The 17472-nt window shown below is 35.4% G+C and overlaps 1 protein-coding gene across 3 annotated transcripts in view; it reads left to right on the top strand.

Moving 5' to 3' along the window:
- The window catches only part of NLGN1 (neuroligin 1), a 787895-nt gene that overhangs the window by 113186 nt on the left and 657237 nt on the right, over nucleotides 1-17472 (top strand). Inside the window, exon 1 of one of the 3 annotated variants that reach the window (XM_004674975.2) lies at nucleotides 16114-16538. The exons of 1 other annotated variant lie outside the window; for it this stretch is intronic. The gene's annotated coding sequence lies outside the window, so the exon portion shown is untranslated. Of the gene's footprint in view, nucleotides 1-16113; nucleotides 16539-17472 lie in introns of those variants that run through there. One more of the 3 variants, XM_004674972.2, reaches the window with a different exon arrangement.

The raw sequence follows: 17472 nt of genomic DNA on the forward strand, positions 1-17472 counted from the left end.
TACACTGCTGAGGGGAGCAGCGGGCGGGTCTGGAGAGGTCTGCCACACCATGTGGTCACCTCCGGGGCAGGTGGGAATTGAACTCATGTGGAAGTGGCTTAAGCTTCTTAGTGCAGTGCTTTAACCTGCTGTGCCACCAAGTGGTGCTCCATGTTGCCCTTCTAGGTGCTTATGCCTGGGGTTATGGGGTGCTTGTCAGAGGGAGGTTTTTGCCCCATGCCTTCTTCCCTTCTACTAGATCAGATCTGCTTTTACCTGAAATACTTGTTAGGATTGTATGTATTCAAAATTTAGCTCAACCACAGATATTTTGAAAATCAAGGGTCTGCTGCATTTTAGGAAACAGACATTTATTATGGACATTGAAGTTTAAGGCTTTTTTTTTTTTTAAAGATTTATTTATTTGTGCAAACAGAACTGGGGAACAGGCCAGAGGCTCAGGGGTGATGAGAGGCTTCACCAGAGACAGAGTGGGGAGCAGAACAGGCAGATCGACTAAATACACTGCTGAGGGGAGCAGCGGGCAGGTCAGGAGAGGTCTGCCACACCATGTGGTCACCTGCGGGGCAGGTGGGAATCCGAACTCATGCTGAAGTGGCTTTAGCTTCTCAGTGCTATGCTTTAACCTGCTACCCTACCACGGAGGACCCAAAGTTTAAGGCTTTTATAAATCTTTAGTGACTGGTAATTGGTCTTCATTAGCTGTGCTGAGAGAAATTTTAAGATGGGAAGTCAAAGGAAAATGTTTTCTTTAGGCAGATTGAAAGTTTCTTTAATCCAACATGTGCTTTTAAATGTTGTATTTACCTTCATGATATTTCATTCAAAATGAAGATGCAAATTTTATATGAATGTTATATTTTCAATGAATTAGTAGTTGTATCCCCTTGATAAAGGAAATACAATATTATAAATCTGTTTAATAAATATTTAAATATATACATATATTTGTATTTTTGAATTATGTTATATGGATCATAGTTATATTATTTAATACATAATGTATTTCTTGGTTTAGCATTAAAAAGAAAGCATACTATAAGACTATATATCTTAGGTCTTTTTGTTGTCCATAACAATTTAGAAAAAATGGCAATGTATATTATTAGAAAGAACTCAGAATGAAATCCCAAGTTCTGATTTCTGCACTTGATAATAAATACCTATATGGTCTAAATAATGTCACTTTTCCTTAGTTTCTTTCACTATAAAAAGAAACATGTTATCACTGTTGCTACCTCAAAATATTATTTTTAAAATTACACATGTTATAAAAGTAAAATAACTATAATTTATAAATTATTGACATCGTTTAATATATATATATTTTTAATATTTATTTATGCATACAGAACCAGGGTACAGGCCAGAGGTGCAGGACGGTGAGAGGATTCACCAGAGACAGAGTGGGGAGCAGAACAGGCAGATCGAGGAAGTACACTGCTGAGGGGAGCAGTGGGCGGGTCCGGAGAGGTCTGCCGCACCATGGGTCACCTCCAGGGCAGGCGGGAATCAAACTCATGTGGAAGTGGCTTTAGCTTCTTAGTGCTGTGCTTTAACTCGCTGTGCCACCAGGGAGGGCCCAAATTATTGACATTTTTAAGGAAAATTTTACCTATGTCATAAAGTGCCTCTATGGCTGAGTATATAGTGTATAAAAGATGCCTTGGCAGGAAGATTCCAGTTATCTAAAGGGAATGGGAATATTGCATGTTCCATGTCTTGTATTTTTCCCTGCGTATATGGGAACAGGGAATAAATCACTTATTTTTTTCCATTCATGTCATTGAGGTAGAGTTGAGGTAGGTAAAATCATTGTTTAAGTTTTAGAGGTTATCATAGCATGCATTATGAATATCACATGTATTCATATCTCTACAATTATATATTTTTTCACACCATGTCTACCACTAAAGCCCCAGTCACCTACAACCATGTACCCCTGCCCTATACTACGGAACCTACTACCTTTGGATGTCCTCCTTCCCCAATTTGCAACCACCCTGTCTGGTTACTCAGATTTTCAGTCATATGTCAGTTATTGGCTATTGGTTTGATTTTGACTAAACTTTTCAGCCCAGCTTTCTCTAACTTAAAGTGAAATAAAAATCTCTGTAATGGATAGTTTTCTTCAAAGCTTTTAATATGTATCAGAATGAGTTTTATTAAGTGAAAAATTAATATTAATAAACATGTACTTTACTGGAAAGTAATGGTAAATCTGTAGATCAGGATGCTTTCTTGAGTTATTTATTCAGTTTGTGACCATGTATTATGTAGGACTACTTTTATATGCTAAATAAAGTATTTAGTGACACCTATTAACAAAGCTATGGTTCCTCAAATTCAGAAAACAAAATTAAATCTTAAAATATTATCCATCTGTACCCCATTTCATTAATACCCACTTGTCATTCATGCTCAGCTTTTCTTAAGCACTTTCCCTTTCTCCTTACATTATCCCCAAATGATTAAATATTTCCTTGTCTTAGTTCTTCCGATACCTCTGCCTTAGCACTTATCACATTGACTCACATGGCTCATCTCTGCTGTTCAAAGTATGTTCCTTACAAAACTCTAGAGAATGTTTTATTTTTTTAAATTTTTAAAATATGTTCATTACATCATCATTCATTTTTGTACAATGTATGATTTCCCTGTGAAATTCCCAGCACCAGTTCACCGGTGCTCCACCACACTAGTCCCTGTGCTCTTCCCACTCCTGTCCTGGTCCTTCTCCCCTCCTCCTCCCCTACAGAATGTCTCAGACCTATAGTAACCTAATGAATTTGATTTTTTTTTTAAGATTTATTTATTTATTCATACAGAACTGGGGTATAGGCCAGAGGCTCAGGGGCGGTGAGAGGCTTCACCAGAGACAGAGCGGGGAGCAGAACAGGCAGATCTACGAAAGTACACTGCTGAGGGAAGCAGCGGGCAGGCCAGGAGAGGTCTGGCTCGCCATGTGGTCTCCTCCAGGGCAGGCGGCAGGCGGGAATCGAACTCATGCGGAAGTGGCTTCAGATTCTCAGTGCTGTGCTTTAACCCGCTGCGCCACCAGGGAGGGCCCGAATTTGATTTTTTACTTTGTTATCATTCCTTTATTTTTTTTCTGATTCCTTATTCATTTTCTCCTAGAGTTTAACCATTTGATATTTTTCTTTTTCTTTTTGGCTTATTTCACTGAGTTTAATCCATTCCAGCTCCATCCATGTTGCTGTGAATGTCATGAATTTATCCTTTATGATTGCTGAGTAATACTGAATATCAGTGGGGAAAAAAAAAAGCTCTAGAAAACAAGTTTAGATATTTTGGTGGTGGTGGTGATAGTAGGACATTTTCAAAATCAACAAACAATTCTATTATTAATACTGATCATTCCCAATATAAAACTTAAATATACAACCAAACTATTCTATTGTTAATACTGATAATTTCCAATATGAAAAACTTAAAAGATCTTCCTCTACTCTTGATGAATAGGATAAATCTAAAGATTGGAGAAAATCAATAATTCTAATTCTGTTTTTTTTTTTTTTTGCAAATATTGTGGCCATTCCTATGCTGTATATGAGAAAAGAGAAACTCAGAAAGAGTAAAGTGTCATTAGCAAGTGAAAACCTCAGGAACTGAACATAGTTTCCACTTTAAAGCAAATCTTGTGCAGATTTACTTTGTGCTGGTAAGGTGCAGTTTAAGAAGCCCTTGTCATTGTTTAGTAAATTTATATATGTCCTCTGGGTCAGTATTCTTCACTCTGGCTACACATAACAATAACTGTGAATGTTTTAAAAAGGGCTGATGACCTAACCCCATTTTCAGTGATTCTGATTTAATATATTTGTGGGAAATGAACCTAGTACTGATGGGCATTGTTAATTTCCTATTCCCCCATTTTGGGCAGCCATGGTCTGAACTACCACTTTTGGTAATACCAAAGAAGTAACTTAATCAGAGTTGTTTTATAAAATTTTTATTTTGGATAAAGAATCATGTTACTAGGTCCTTTGTGATCTCAAGGTGAAACAAACTTTCAGAATCTACTAATCACACTTTCTATTGCATCTTGCTACATTTTTCTTTGTTAATTCTGCTATGGTTTCTAGCCAGAGTCCTTATCCAGATATCCAATGCTATCAATACTTTTGCTAACAACCCAGAGTGTGGGTTAGGCAACCTGGGTGTTTTTTTCATCTGACTGATCTTTTTAAAAGGATCTTGAAAATGGTTGCCAAGTTGAATATTTAGCAATGTCTTTACCTTGTAGTCCCTCCCTGGGGCATATAGTTTCATCTTCCCGTAAGGGGTAACATTACCCTCCCTCACTATAGAGGGTACTTCCCACCTTGTGTTATGCTTCTGAGTTGTCAGCCACATTAACTCATGAGCGGTGGGGCTATTGAACCTAACCTAATTCCTGCCTCTTTAAGTGCTTAGGATCTCCTTTCACCAAAGATGACCTTTCCACTTCGGGGGGGGGGCACCCCAAAAGATTACATTTATATCAGATTTATATATGCTAGTGCATTAACTCTGTGATTCCTGTGTCAATACTAGTTTTCATTTCTGAGTTCACCACTGTTTACAGGGAACATCAAGTAGAAGAGGTGAGTTTGAATTCAAATGCAGTCTTTGTTTGGACAGTTGTTAATGGCAGAAAGTCATTTAGTATTACCGGGTTTAGATGTTCTGATCTGTAGAAACAGAAAAAAAAAGTATACATGCCCTTCAAGCTTGAAAGACACATACAAGTAAATGAACTGAGCAAAATTTTGGTACAGAAATTGTAGTCAAATGAGAGTTGGTATAATTTTTGTTGTTATAACTAGTCTGCATGCCCTCATGATTCCAGAGAGAACAAATGAATAGGTAAGCATATTAGTTCTTTATAGTAGTCATATGAGAATCTGTATCTCATTTGTATATTCTGTATATTTATTATGAATGTATTCATTACATTGATGCTGTTGGATAGCATGATCCCAGCTCAGTGAGCCAGAGGACCTCCATGTTGCTGCGGCAGGTTTCTGTACATGCTACCTTCCCCCACTCTATACCAGGAAGGACAGTTACCAGAAAAGTTTCATGGCCTCTATCTATAGACGCCACCTGGGGCATGGGGAGGCACACTTATGACCTCTATCTATGCTATCTATAGAAGCCACCAGGGGGCTGGAGAGGCTTACAGGGTACTGGCTACTGGTGGTTAGAACTTCCTGGAACATGACAACACAATCTGTGTGTGCAGTTTGAATTATGCTTTTTCTTTGAATTACGTGGGCTCGGGCCCATTTTGCACAGGCTATGACCAAGTAGTGGCTATATAATCTGGGGCATCTCCCCTGTCCAGGGTCTTACTTGCTTAGCCTATGTGCCTAAAGCTTTAGCCCAGCCTAGCCTGCCTAATAAACTCCGCTTGCAATTTGCATTACTGGTCAGACTCCTTGTGGTTCCTTGGAACTTGCCATACTGAACGTTAACAATGTAAATAAAATATATTTTATGTAATATGTAATTGCTTATTTTATATAAAGTGTTTTATATATATTAAGAAGAAGAAATGTAGAAGGGAAGCAAAGATGAGAGAGGGAGGGAGGCGAATTACTTTGAGGCTTTATCCTCTTTTTTCTATTACTGTTACTATTATTATTTTATTTTATGTGTTATTTTTGCTTCCTGATTTTTTTCTTTATGTAATGAGGAGAGAAGTTGCAGAGCGATTTTCTAATTTTGTCAGTATTAGTTGTCAAAAAAAAAACTTTGCCATTATGAACATTCCTTTGAAATGTATGCTGCCAAATTAAGATCAATGAGTTGTATTTTGAATGATTTATTTTCAAATTTAGTTTAATTTTGAAATGTTTATTAAAAGAACTCATACCTGGTTGTTTTCATAATTCAATTGAAATACTATCAATAAGATATTCCTTTTAATAAAAATAATATTGAATAACTAAATAGATATATTTGTAGTTTAGCAGTCAGTAAAGCAAAAATAAGGAGACATTTATTTTCATATTGCAATAGAGGACACAGAAAGAAAGTAGGTGTTAAAATTGATCAAACTGGAGCCTCCCTGGTGGCGCAGTGGGTTAAAGCACAGCACTGAGAAGCTAAAGCCACTTCCTCATGAGTTCGATTCCCACTTGCCCCCGAGGTGACCACATGGCTGGCAGACCTCTCCTGATCTGCCCGCTGCTCCCCTCAGCAGTGTACTTCGTCGATTTGCCTGTTCTGATCCCTCTCTGTCTCTGGTGAAGCCTCTCACCACCCCTGAGCTTCTGGCCTGTACCCCAGTTCTGTATGTACAAATAAATAAATCTTAAAAAAAATCAAACTGAAATAAAATTCAATTTAATATTTAATATGTAAATAGTGTATATCAAACTTTCATTAATAATTGGATAACTCATCACTGCAAAGCATGATACCACAGGCAATGATGGTTTTAAATAGTCTATGTATTTAAAAGCTTATAATCTAAGACAGGTTTCTACTAAAATTATCTCATTTACACCCAAGATTAGACTAAATTGCTTAATGCAGAGACCTGGTTACAAAACAAATTTCTTTATGAATTTTTATTTTCATAAAAGGGAAAAGAGAAGAGAACACCAGGTAACATTCATTGGATCCTACAGTAGAATGACTTTGAATGACTGATTAATTTTCAAAGGATCTGTCCAACTCTTCCTTCCTTTAGTCCATACTTCAGATGTTGTCCAAAAGAAATGTATGAGTGATTTTTATAAAAAAGCCTTTGATGAAGTCAAGATAAACAACTTAAACAACATTTTTGACCTTCTACCTTAGTAATTCTAGTAAAATATGATAATTCTCATGTGGCATAAATTTAAAAAGCACATATGAGCAGGGACTTTAGAATTCCACTTAATATTAAGAACAGTAAGTCTCAATCTCAGGAACCCCATTTAAAAGGACAGTAAACTTTTTTTTTTAATATTTATTTATTCATAAAGAACTGGGGTACAGGTCAGAGGTGCGGGGGGGGGGGTGAGAATATTCACCATATACAGAGTTGGAGCAGAACAGGCAGATCTAGGAAGTACACTGCTGAGGGGAGCAGTGAGTGGGTCAGGAGAGGTCTGCCTCACCATGTGGATCACCTTAGGGGCGGGGAATTGAACTGCTTGTTTGCAGTGTTGCGTCCTAACCCATTGCTCCACCAGGGAGGGCCAGTTAACAGTTTTAATGGCACTATCCTTGGTGACTTAAATATAAGAGATAGTACTAAGAACACATCTTCAGATATTTTATTATCCTATTAGTTAGCTGATGTAGAGCTGGAATCTTAAAAGTAATTTATATTACCTTCAGGCTTTCTTATCATTTTCCTTACAATCATAATTTTTCCCCTAATTCAAGCACCATTCTTGAGAAATTGAAAGCTAGAGTTTAATAGTTTTGTTTTTCTCTTGGTCATTTGTTCATTTAACATAGTTGGCCCTAAGTAATATCATTCTTATCCTCTCTTTGGTTATCTTCTTGTCTCTGTAAGTCTCAGAGAAAATTCTTTTCTATTATCTGCAGCATTTTTCACAAACATCAGACAGTTCGGTATCATTAGGTAATTACACTCTTCTTCTGTATTAGTTTTGTTGTTGTTTCTGTTCTGACATTTCTTTTTAAATAAACTTTGCAAGCACAAAATCATCATAAAATTGACTCTACTACCATACTACTTTTTAAGATGATTCTTAATCTAGATTTTTACAGTAATATAAGCATTATCTATAGTATAATAAATGATTTTTCTTTTAATTTGTCTTTATTCTCTAAAGCTTCACTATCCAATATCATAGTTACTAGTCCTTTGTGGCTATTGAGCTCTTGAAATGGAATTATTCCAAATTGTGATATACTATAGATATCTAGATATCCAGTACACACATAAGATTTTGAGCTCTCTGTGGAAAAAAAAATCTCATCAATACTTTATGACAGTAATTATATGCTGAAATGATAATATTTATAGTTAGTTAAATATACTACTAAATTTAATTTCATATCATGATTCGTCTTTTTTTAAATTGTAAGTTATAAAATTTTAAATTTCCCTTGTAGAACATTATGTCTATTGGGTAGTATTGACTGTTTCTTGGAATACTATTAGTATTTTTTTAAAGATTTATTTATTTATGCATATCTGTATGCATCTGTATCTGGGGTACAGGCCAGAGGTCCAGGGGAGGCGAGAGGATTCACCAGAGACAGAATGGGGAGCAGAACAGGCAGATATATGAAGTATACTACTGAGGGGAGTAGAGGGCAGGTCAGGAGAGGTCCGCTGCACCATATGGGTCAACTCCAGGGCTGGAGATTGAAGTCGCACTGAAGTGGCTGCAGCTCACTTGCAGTGCTGTGTCCTAACCCTCTGCGCACCAGGGAGGGCCCATTATTAATATTTTTAACTAAGCTCATTAGTTAAAAACAAACTCTGCTTCTGTAACGGACTCCTAAGATTAGTGGCTTAAAATAGTACAGATTTAGTAATTGCATTTAAGAGTTAGAAGTTAAAAGTGGATTAGCAAAAGTTGCCCTTTTTTCTAGATGCTTTTAGAATTCATTTTCTTGTTTTGTCCAATTTCTGCAGGTCACCTGCATTCCTGGGTACATGGCCCTTTCCTCTCTTTTCTTAGGCAGTAATATAGCATCTTCATAACTCTCTCTATGTATATTTATTTCTAGTATTACATCTCTTACTTTGAATCTGAACATTCTGCCTCCCTCTCACAAGGTCTCTTGTGCCTATCTTGGGCCTTTCTGAGCATTTCTAATTAAAAGCATCTGTGAAGTCTCTTCTGTCACATCAGGTAACATTCAGATTCCAGGCATTAGAAGGTGGCCAAATCTAGAAGGGCAACATGCTTGCTGTATTAAGTATACTTAATTTTGTGTATTCCTGGTTTATTAATTATATTTTAAAAAAATGTAGTTGTGGTCAAATACTTTAAAACAATAACTTCTCAATAGCTGACACAGTGACCTCAATGTCATTTAGCAAAAGGAGATGTTTAGATTTAATATAAGGAATATAAAACTACAAATCTTTGGGCCACATTTCAAGAGTAGTATGTGTTTTAATGATTAGTTTGAATCTAGCTGTAACTAACTTAAGCAGTGTATTATGTCTGTAGTTAAACTTGCCTCTGATCAGGATGTGAAATATAAATTACTTTTATGTAATACAGGTAACCAACACTTATATACTCATTCCATCATAATAGATAAAGGTTTTATTAACAAAAACTATTTATACTGGTTGTGTGTGACTTACAACATAATTAACCTTGAACATTTTTGATATTACCTTTTTTTGCACAATCTACTTTCAAAAATCTTTATTTTCCTTTATTCCTTTATTCCCTTTCTGTCTCCTAGTACATTTTAGAAATAAAAAGTCAAGGTTTAATATTTTATAACAAAGTACCATTTATTAGCATGTTTATTTTTAGAGAAGCTTGGGAAGTTTTGTAGTAAAAGCTACAATGCTTAGACTGAGGGTCATGAGTTGAGCCTAACACTCATCAGGTTTTTAATGCATTAAATGTAATGTGGTTTCATCATTCTGTGTAGTTATATCATTCTTCTATTTATTTCAGATCAGCATAAAAGGTCTTTTTACATACAAAGATCAAGTTTCAGATCAAATGTGATTGATTTAAAAACCAAAATAAAACAAAACATGCTTTCAAAACATCTGTGATAACCCCTAGCCTGATATAAATAAAATTAAGAGTCAGATTCATGTTTTTATAAATCTTGAAAGAGTGAGGGAGACAGAATGAGAGAGGGAATAGAGAAAAAGAAAGAGAAGTGTCTATTTCCTTCAGAAATAACATTGCAATTAAAAGTTTTTAATATTTTGAAAAGGTAAGAGATGTTTATTAAATCATTAATTGAGTAATAGTGAAAGTCCAAACTAGAATTTACTTCTTATAATGTATTTAGCATAAATTCCTATCCAGAGTGTGAGGGGTACCCAACCTGTGGCTGAAGTCTGTGAGATGAGAACGCCATTGGATTGTAACTAAGAATTTTCTGTTCCAGCTTGAACTATGGAACATTAATGCTCATGCGGTTTTTCCATAATTAGGTCAATTTTAACAATATCTTGTGATTATTGGAGACAGACTCAATACAACAGACCTGATACAATAAACCATAATTGATGAGGTTCAATAGTTTGGTTTTCTGGTTGCATTGTTGGTATTAAAGGAAGAAAAGAATACTATTCAATCTTTCAGCTATCTAAATTTCAATCATATAAAACTCAAAATTCAAAAGTACTTAAAATATTTAAAATGTACTATTGACTAAAATCACTGAAGTTTAAAATTCACATATTTTACAAAATGAATAATTGTAGCAATTAAATATAGGTTGCATGTACATATGTTAATGAATATATGGGACTTCTTCAAAAAGAAACAAAACAGATTTTTAGCTATTAGCATAATGACACCAATATTGGAAGCTTTTAACAGTTGAAAATAATTGAAATTTGCTTTGAAAAATTGGGTTTACTTCTAACTCTCAAGCCCCTTAGTTTTGCAGATGTATTTCAGTATCTCAAACCAACCTCAATGAAGAAGCTCCTTTTCTTTATTTGACAATCTTATCCAAGACCTTATCATTGTTTCTTTGGTTTCCTTTATAAGTTTTCAAGCCATGACACATTAAGATGCATCTAATAAATTTAGCATTCACGCAGGTATGTTTTCCTACTACATACTCAAAATGTTCAGCATCAGTCAAGTGTTTTAAGTAGCCTTTTCTAATTAAGCAGAATTTGGGAGCACATTCTTCCCAGCAGTAAGAATCCCTTAGGAAACAGGCACCTTAGCAGTAGCTAGGTATTGTTATGTTGCAATGCTTTTCATTTTTATCCTTTTCATAATTCCCAGTTGCCATTCATTTAGATTCAAGTCTAGAGCACTTAAAATGAGGTCACACCAGGGGAGTTCCGAAGATGGTAGAGGAATAATTTACTCCCAGGACTTGCTTTAAAAATCTGTTGCATATGCTATTTTTTTTTTCTTTCAGATAAAGAACACCAAACTTTCATAACATGTTTACTCCAAGACAGAAATTAGTTGATTTGACCTAGTTCTAAAAGATGTGGTTTTATGTCAGTTGTTTCAAAAAAATAAAACAACACATTTTATAAGACTAGTGTTTAAAGTAGCAATTTAATAGGTATCCATTTTGTTGTTGTTGTTGTTGAATCATGTTATTATGTTATTTCTGTACAGGATCTATTTGGTATCAATCTTATTTATTTATTTAAAGTATAGAATCCAAAGTAAGATGTATAATCCTACTATGAGATTTGGCATAGTTTTAATTTTATGACATAATCTAATTGAAATCTTATATTCTGTTTGGCACTCTAGTTAGCCAATACTGTATGGCCTTCCATTTCTCATTATTTCTTTTATGATTTATTTTTATATGCATATAAGAACTGGTGTAGAGGATAGAGATGCAGGAAGATGAGAGTATTCACTGGGGACAGAGTAGGGAGCAGAACAGGACAACTCAACTGACTGAAAAACACTGCTGAGTAAAGGATCAGGTGAGACAGGAGAGGTCTGCTGTGCCAAGTGGGTCACTTCTCTGACTGGGGATCAAACTCTTGTTGCAGAGGCTGCAGATAGCTTCATAGTGCTGCACTTAACCCATTATACCACAAGGGAGGCCCACTCATTATTTTTTAAAACCATACTAATTTTTCACTTTCTTCTCTATAACTATTTTTTTGAAGTGATTCATAAGTTCCTCCAATATATAAGTTCATCCAATGTAAAGGATACTTTGATTTTTGTCACATGCCACATCCATTGATAATTGTGTGCTACAGATTGTTTAAGTTCCCATCCTCTATGTAAAGCAAATCACCACTAAGAGAAATGATTTGCAATGCATATTTGATTCTCACCCTGCTATTTACTTCTGGCCTTTTCTTGCTCTTCCCCTTTCATTTTCACCATTACTCCACCAAACCAGTAAGCATTTAAACATACTGAAAATGAGCTTTTCAATTTTATATAGATATATAATTTTTTTTCAGTATGGATGCTATCATATTAATTAAAAGTCACCATTGACTATTTACAGTTGTCAAGTTAATTATCAGAAGTGGATTATGGGTTTCTAGTGATTGTTTTTTATTAGTCATCTGTCCTATGATCGGCTTCATGCGGGGCAAGAGGTATTCAATAAGTGATTACTGAAAGAATATGTCAATTCACCAACTCTCAGTATATCTGCTTCTTTTCTTTTGTCTGTGCTATCATTGAAGGATGTTAAATTGTCTTCACATAGCTCCTTTGGTTATTGTCTAGGAATGCAAAATTGGCTGTTGATATTTTGTCCAGGTGGTGTGCCTGAGTTCATTATGAGCTGAATTATATTAATACCACTATAGGTGATTTTACTTCCAAGATTGGGTTTCTTAGTAGGTTCTTTTTATATATTCAGTATCTTGTACTTTTAATGAATTATGAAATACACTAATGGTGAGATTTTTAATTTACATATTTCATGCCAACAATGCCTCCTTATTTGAGCTCACTTGTATATTAAATATTCTGGAAAAATTTTCTCTTGTATTGTAGTTTGACTTTAGCGAATCTGGTGGTTTCCAGTTAACTGACCAGAACAGAATATGATCAATCGGTTGTCTGTTTCACAATTTTAGATGCCTTAGCTTTCAAAGGAAAATAAAAAAAGCCATTTTAAGATTACTATTGTTTTTCCAACCACACTTTTATCATTTTGTTTTCTGGTCAGAAATTTTCATTTTGATTTAGAAATATTTCTTTATTTTTAATTCTTGGAAATGAGAGTACTGCAGATATATTTTTGATATCTCTAGATAGAAAGTGCACTATGAAATTTTGAACTCCCATTTTTTTCCCCACTTTTACCATATACTTATTCTAGCTAGAAAATTTTCTAATACTATAAGGGATCATAGAGATAATCTTGTGTAAATATTTGTTTTTAGTGAAGAAATTCTAGGCATACAAACAAATATTATGCATATTATAAGCACCTGTGAATAAGATACAGGCTAAGAAATAAAACACTATAGATTTGGTTGCCCTTTGATGCCTTCCTTAGTCCACTAACTTCAAGCTTTACTGCACAGAGGTAGCATTTGCCCTGTATTTTGTGTTTCTCAACATCATATATATGTGCTCAAAAATAATACATAAAATTAGTTTGTATGCCTTTATACTTTCTATATAAATAGGATTAACCTGCAAGCAACTTGATGCTGTCTGTTTTTGTTGTTCCTTCTTTGCATTGCATTTGTGAGATGTATCCATACTAACAGCTGTAGTATGTACTTGTTTCTCATTGTACGTCATGAAATATTGTGTTGTGTGAATGTTCTTTATATTAATTGTACAATTATTTATCTAAAGATATTTAGATCTTATTTTTTCTCTTTCAAGTAATGCTGCAATGGATAATTTATGTAATGTATATAGAAATAAATTGCAATGAAGAGGCTGGGTGTCAGGATATGAAAATGTTCACTGTTGCTAAACTACTCTAAAGTATTTTTGCCATTGTATACTCTCCATAGCTTTTCCACATACTGAATAATATTTCACATTACTGGATTTATAAATGTTTGTGACTTTCATAGTTGTGGAATTGTCTCCTTATTAAACTTGCATTTCTTTAATTACTAGAGAAAATAAGTACTTTTCTTGATGTTTACTGGACACTGAGGTTGTTCTTCTGTCACTTTACTGCTCATCTTGTCTCATATTGCCCTATCATACTTTTGTCTTTAAGATTTATAAGAGGTCTGTATGTATTTTGATACTAATCCTTCTTTAATCATATACACAGCAAATATCTCCACTCAGCTCCTGTCTTTCATAATGTATGTAACTTTTGTATTTTAGTATCAAATTTTACAATTTTCCTTCATGAAGTGAATTCATTCTTTATATAATGTTTGATAAATACTTCTCTTTCCATCTGTCCAAAGTCATTATAGCTCCCGCTATAATTTTTAAAAAAATTCTCGGTAATTTCAGGATTTTTTCTAACCTTAAATATATAAAGTTGAAAGCCAGTATTATGATTTTTTTAGTATGCCTCATATATTATCTTCATAATTCATCTTTCCTTATTGCTGCTAATGCTGCCTGTTATTTATCAATTTTCCAATATTTCTAAGCCTATTTAATTGAATTAGTGTTTATCCTTGAATCAACGCTGTATTAACTGCAGCCCCACAGTCATTTTATACTGAGCTGTAATAGTTAACATAGTAATTCCCCATACTGTGTTTGTCAAAATTGTATTGACAAATTTTGACCTTTTGCAAGCACTTATTAAAGTGAACTTTTCAAGTTCCACAAAAAAACTGTACAGTCTATTTTTTAACTAATAATTACACTTTTATATTAATTTACAATATGGAATTCCATTCAGGAAGCTATATCTTTGTTCACTTATTTGAATTTGCTCTTTAATTTCAACAGATCAATTAACCTTGGGTCAAAAAGTGACTGCTTAACATCAAAAAGCCAATTAATGGTAAAACCAGTTTTAGAAGGAAGGTCTCTTGACTGCTTGTCAGCTCCTACTCTAAAAAAGACTTAATTATGTAGTCAGTGATGAAAAAGGATATACTGCCCCCACCAGTATGAAAATGAATCCATTTTACAAAGTTTACTCATGACCTTGATAACTTAAGCATAGTCAGAATATTTGTTAGAAATGATGTCTGGATCCTCCCTGGTGGTGCAAAGGGTTAAAGCAGTGAAGCTAGCTCTGTATCCCCTTTAGCAAGTTAGATCCCTGGCTTTGAGGGTTGGGGGTGGGACAGTGTGTGTGACCCACATGCTGAGTCAGACCTATCCTGTCTAGCCCACAGCTCCCTTCAGTAGTATATTTTGTGGGTCTGGATCTGCCTGTGGTTCCCACTCTCTGTGAGTCCTGCATCTCTGGCCTGTACCCCAGGTCTGTATGCATAAATAAATAAATAAATGGTAAAAAACAAAAACAAAAAACAGGAAGAAAGCACAATCTCAACCCTTCCATGATTCTATGGAGCCAGTATTCTCATTTTTAAAAAGATCTCTAGGTTATTATTAGGTAAAGTCAAAAAATCCTTGAGTATTGCTGCCTAAACAGAGTCCTGAAACTCACTGCTTTGCATGATTTTCTCTAAAACATGTCAAAGTGTTTGTTGTAATTTTGAGGTTATTTAATTGAAAATTTTCTGATAAACTGTATTGAGATCTATATAATGACCCCAGCAGCTATCATGTTCTTTGTTGAGTAAACATAAGACATCTGAAATGAGAAAATTTTTAAAATATATATTCAGAATCACATACCTTTTAAAGGAACAAAATAAAAACCTTTCAAAGGGTTTTCCAAAAAGCAGAATACCTCAGAAAGGTTACAGATTCTTTTAATATCTATATTATTCAAGAAACAAATACATTTTTTTTAAATCACTGGCTGCCCCAAATTGGCATTTCAGCTACAAAATGTCACTGGAAAAAATTCTGTAGAAATATACTCTTGAAAACTGGGGAGACTTCCGTCTAGTTCTAGTCCTCTTTAAAGAAAAACAAAGAAGGCAGATCAGACGATTTTCTCAAATAGTCATATGCTATTCATGTTAATCTCCATTCAGCCTTCTTGTTTAACTACTATAGCAGCCAGTTATCTACAGGGGACAAGGTGGGGGGAAAAAGGTGAGAAGGGATTAAAAAAAAAAAAAAAAGTGAGATCTCTGCAATATCACTTCAAGCCACTAGGGGTATCTTTGTACCATTTTTCATCCTGCACCGATTTGGAGTAGAAACCTATATTAGGGGAAAACCAGGGTCCTCGGCATTTTTTTTTTTTTTTTTTTTTGCGAGCAGTGCACCCAGAATCCAAAAAGATTAAAGAAAGAAAGAAAGAAACCACAGTTCTTTCGGTCACCCGAATAGAGCTACGAAATCGCCCTACTGGACATCAGCATCAAGGATTCATTTTTGAGGTCAATTTCCAATCGAGATAAATCTATTGGATTAGTAGGATTATCTGATTGCAGCTGAAAGAAGTAACGTTGTTTGATCATTTTGTATTTCTTGCCTGATGATCGGATTTACATGGAGGTGGCTTTGGGTCTCAAGGATTCAGGATCGTGGTTGCATTTGGAGAGAAAAAAGGATCAATCGACACGTTTTGGAAGTGTCCGTGGGTGAATAAAAAAAAAAAAAAAAAAGGAGGGGGAGCAAAGCTGGGGTTGCGGTTGCTTAAAGAAGAAAAAAATAAATAAATAAAAAGAGGAAGCATCTTGAATTCTGAAACAAGAATTACCGGGTGCTCGAGATTACAAAAAAGCTTCCAGAAACTGGTAAATACTTTGACCAATTCAGCTTGAATTTGACGGCGAAGTGTTGTAGAAACTGTCTCCTTGAATTATTGGAAGGGTACTGGGGGAAGATGAGGGTGCTCGCACTGTGGATTTATCTTACTAAAGGGTAAGTTTCCGGGTCTTCCTGGGAGGGGGCTGCTTAGGTTTGCGTGTGCCACTGCGCGGAAGGTGCTGTGGACTCGTTGCCTGTGAAATGGGCAGAGAAGGGGGATGTAAAACCACTTCACGCATCTCCGGGTGGATCGCTAGGGAACTACCTAGGATCGCTTTAAAGCCTTGTATTGTGGGGTCGCTGGGGAAGCCCAGCAACCTCTACAAGCTCTCAACTTTCCATTGAATCTCTCTCAGTTGGATTCTTTTTGCATTCAATGCTTTCTTCCTACTGATACTTTGAGAGGAGCCAGCGGATGCCTTGAAAAACCTGCTGTGGTCGGAGAAAAGCCTAAGTAGAAATCGCTGCTGTCTCTGCCGTGTTTTCAGTGGCTCTCTGGGCCGTAACGGGGATTTTGCAGGGTGATTTTGCCGTTTTCGTATTGTATTCTCCCTCCCTCTTTCTGTCTTCTCTTTCCTGCCTCCCCCATCTTTAAGCCAAACACTAAAGGGTTACAGGGTCGCTGCACGGGACAGAGACTGAAGTGGGTGACTGGCCACACATGTTGCCTGGTAATTCACTTAAACGCTTTTGCATAATACTGTCCGAGGTAACTTTCTTCAAGTTGGATGTGATCCAAGAAGGCTTTGCAGCCTTTTTGCCTGGGGCCCAGGCTGGCAAGTGCACCAGGCTGCATTTCTGATGCATTTACCCTGGCTGCCTCGCCACTTTTCTTTCTGAGCGGTGCGCGAGTACTCAAAAGACATTTTTCTTGCAGTTGAATTCGGGGATTTTTTTTTTCAATTTGCCTTTTTTTATTATTTTATTCCGCAGTTTTAAAGAAAGCTCATTTTTTTTTACTTGAAGGAAGAAATTAATTTCAGTGAATATAATTAAAATTAATGTCTCAAATGAGTGAATATTAATTGAGTTAGGAAGCTGAAAGTTG

Source organism: Condylura cristata, unplaced genomic scaffold (genome assembly GCF_000260355.1).
Source record: "Condylura cristata isolate star-nosed mole 26May11 unplaced genomic scaffold, ConCri1.0 scaffold00003, whole genome shotgun sequence".
NCBI classification, from domain to species: Eukaryota; Metazoa; Chordata; class Mammalia; order Eulipotyphla; family Talpidae; genus Condylura; species Condylura cristata.